Source organism: Cervus elaphus, chromosome 18 (assembly GCF_910594005.1).
Source record: "Cervus elaphus chromosome 18, mCerEla1.1, whole genome shotgun sequence".
Classification (NCBI taxonomy): domain Eukaryota; kingdom Metazoa; phylum Chordata; class Mammalia; order Artiodactyla; family Cervidae; genus Cervus; species Cervus elaphus.
In genome coordinates, this window is record NC_057832.1 from 31,068,381 (window position 1) to 31,072,674 (window position 4,294).

Below are 4,294 nucleotides of genomic sequence, written 5' to 3' on the forward strand. Positions count from 1 at the left end.
AGCAATCCCACTTCTGGGCATACACACTGAGGAAGCCAGAATTGAAAGAGGCATGTGTACCCCAATGTTCATCGCAGCACTATTTTTATAATAGCCAGGACATGGAAGCAACCTAGATGCCCATCAGCAGATGAATGGATAAGGAAGCTGTGGTACATATACACCATGGAATATTACTTAGCCATTAAAAAGAATTCATTTGAATCAGTTCTAATGAGATGGATGAAACTGGAGCCCATTATACAGAGTGAAGTAAGCCAGAAAGATAAAGAACATTACAGCATACTAACACATATATATGGAATTTAGAAAGATGGTAATGATAACCCTATATGCAAAACAGAAAAAGAGACACAGGTGTACAGAACAGACTTTTGGACTCTGTGGGAGAAGGTGAGGGTGGGATGTTTCAAGAGAACAGCATCGAAACATGTATATTATCTATAGTGAAACAGATCACCAGCCCTGGTGGGATGCATGAGACAAGTGCTCGGGCCTGGTGCACTGGGAAGACCCAGAGGGAGTGGGTAGAGAGGGAGGTGGGAGGGGGGATCGGGATGGGGAATACATGTAAATCCATGGCTAATTCAAGTCAATGTATGACAAAAACCACTACAATATTGTAAACTAATTAGCCTCCAACTAATAAAAATGGGGGGAAAAAAAAGTCAACATTCAAAAGCCAAAATCATAGCATCTGGTCTCATCACTTCATGACAAACAGAAGAGGAAAAAACGGAAACGGACAGGCTTTATTTTCTTGGGCTCCAAAATCACTGCAGATGGTCCTGCAGCCATGAAGTCAAACAACATTTACTCCTTGGAAGAAAAGCTATGACAAACCTAGACAGCAGAGTAAAAAGCAGAGACATCACTCTGCTACCAAATATCCATATAGTCAAAGCTATGTTTTTTTCATTACTCCTGTATGGATGTTAGAGTTGGACCATAAAGCTGAGCACTGAAGAACTGATGCTTTCAAACTGTGGTGCTGGAGAAGACTTGAGAGTGCCTTGGACAGCAAGGAAATCAAAGCAGTCAGTTTGGAAGGAAATCAACCCTAGTATTCATTGGAAGGACTGATGCTGAAGCTGAAGCTCCAATACTTTGTCCATCTGATGCGAAGAACTGACTCATTGGAAAAGACCCTGATGCTGGGAAAAACTGAGGGCAGTAGGGAAAGAGGGTGACAGAAGAGGAGATGGTTGTATGGCATCACTGACTCAGTGGACATGAGTTTGAGCAACCTCCAGGGAAGCCTGGCATGCTGCAGTTCCTGGGGTCACAAAGAGTTGGACATGACTTAGCAACTGAACACACACAAGCCTACCTTAAAGCCTGTCAAATACAGTCCCAATGAGTGTTAAGCCTTCAACAAATGAATTGGGAGAAAGGGGGGGATTCAATCCATGACAGTTTCCACATAGAATCTGAATCTATGGTGGGTAATGACATAGTAAATGCTTCCTCTTGGCTATGATGATGGCGTTAGTAAGACTATCTCATTCTCAGTCATGACCTGACAACTTAACCATTCCATTACTGAGATATAGGTTACAGTTTAGTTCTGACTGCCTAGCTCTTCAGGTCACAGGCCAGAAAGCCAAGTCTCTTTCCCCAGATATTTCTAAGTTGTTATGGAAGCTCCCTCATAGTCTTCCAATAATTTCCCTTACGAATTTAATTACCCTGAGTCAGCTTCTATTGCAGCTGCTAATAACCCTTGATGGAAACGGAATTTTTAACCTAAAATTAAAATATCACTGCAAATATAATAAGATGATTGAGATGTGTGTCTCTGATGAGCGTTTTCATCTAATACAAGGTTAATTGCCTAAAGAGAGCTCTGATAAGTAGGGTGGTGAAAATAGGGTATCATACTAAAAAGATTAATTAAAATGATGGCTGGCGGTCATAACTAAAATGACTAAGGATTTGCAGTTTGAATAATAGAAGTCATTTTGAAACCTTGACAGGCATTTTACTCTCATTTATGTGTGTATATGTGGGAGACTGGAGGTGGAAATTTTTCACATCACTTTTTTCTACAAAACATGTTTTTACTTTTCTCTTTCACCGAGTTTACAGTCTTAATTAATACACTCTATTAATACAGTCAGTTTCTCATACCAGCAACATTGGTATGATACAACAAAATTTGTATATTGACAATATATTTCTATTTGGCATATTACAAATTTCTATAGTGTTTAATATTTCTTATTTTATTTAAAATGTGAACTTTAGTAGTGTATCTATTTTATTTTGCCTGTTTTATATAGGTATATTTTGTTGCAGTCTTCCTAACCAAAATTTTATCTCTCCCTTCTCTTTCTCTGCTTCAGGGAAGTTATTTCAATATCATTCTTTTTGTTGAGATGACATTGATCTTCAAATATTTCTCCTCTCTAGAGAATAAATTAGCATGGACTTACCTATATAGATCCCTATATTGGGATTTCCAAGCCAGAGCTCTGCAAAGGGAAAGATTTTCATAGAGATTCCTTTGCATCCGGTGAGAAAGCCTGCGTTGCCACAGAAGTGTTATTTATAGCAGTCTTTCAGAAGATAAGAAGGAGAGAAGTTTCTTTGACTTTTTTTGACTGATACCATCTTCAATTGGTCAAAGCATCCATTTGCAACTGCAGGAGAGCAGTTCCTATTGATAGAAAGTTCTCATTAGAACAGATCTTATAATATCTGTTACAAATGATATTTTAATGGCTACCCACTCTAGTATTCTTGCCTGGAGAAGTCCATGGACAGAGGAGCCTGGCGGACTACAGTCGACAGGGTCGCAAAGAGTTGGACATGACTGAATGATTAACACCGCTTTACGATTTTTTTAAATAGGAAGTTTTCAGTAGATTAGGTCCTACTAAATTTATTTTTTGGTTCCCTTTCTATAATATCTTATAAAAGTTAGTATTTTTAACTTGCGTATTTTCTGTCAGGTGCTATTCTAAACTTCATATGTATAACATTTAATTCTTAAAAAATCTATGCAATATACAATATCATGATCATTTGAAGATAAGAAAGTTGAAATTAAAGAAACTGACCAAGGTTTAAATTTTTGCCTTAAGCATTATATTATATTGTTTTCTATAAAGTAATCAGTGAAGTTCATCTGAAAATTTTAGTTTACGGGGAAAGTCAAGGTTGTATAAAATCAGACATTGCTGTGGATATTTAACACAAGACACATTGTGAATAGGACAGCCAGCGTTATGGCTGTGATTTGTCAAGTACCCTACACATCACTATCAAATACATCTTACATGTCACTTTAGTCACTTTCTTTCTTTTTTTTTCATTTATTTTTATTAATTGGAGGCTAATTACTTTACAATATTGTAGTGGGTTTTGTCATACATTGACATGAATCAGCCATGGATTTACATGTATTCCCCATCCTGATCCCCCCTCCCACCTCCCTCTCTACCCGCTCCCTCTGGGTCTTCCCAGTGCACCAGGCCCGAGCACTTGTCTTATGCATCCAGCCTGGGCTGGTGATCTGTTTCACTATAGATAATACACATGTTTCGATGCTGTTCTCTCGAAACATCCCACCCTCACCTTCTCCCACAGAGTCCAAAAGTCTGTTCTGTACGTCTGTGTCTCTTTTTCTGTTTTGCATATAGGGTTATCATTACCATCTTTCTAAATTCCATATATATGTGTTAGTATGCTGTAATGGTCTTTATCTTTCTGGCTTACTTCACTCTGTATAATGCGCTCCAGTTTCATCCATCTCATTAGAACTGTCACTTTCTTCCCGTGTTCAAAAGGTTGCATTATCTGTTGAATTAAGTTTGGTCTCCTAAGCTGTATATATCTAAAGCTATTCAAGTTTGATTCCTATCTTTTTTTTTTAAGCACTTTTTATCCCAACATGTACCCTGTATTCCAGGCCTCCCAGGTGGCACTGGTGGTAAAGAATCCGCCTGCTGGTACAGGAGACACAAGAGATGTAGTTGTGATCCCTGGGTGGGGAAGAGCCCCTGGAAGGAAATGCACTCCCACTCCAGTATTCTTGCCTGGTAAATTCCATGGACAGAGGAGCCTGCGGGCTGTAGCGGGTCAGATATGACTGAGAACCACCCCCTGCCACAGACACACAAACCCTATATTCCAGCCAAAATAGGTGACTTATTCTTTCTCAAAATGGTATCTGTAACTTGCACTGGGTGAAATTTCAATCCTCCTTTAAATACAACAAAAAGATTACCTAAAATGTACAATGACATCTTTAATATCTTCCCAGGTGGAACTGACTACTTCCTCCTCAAAA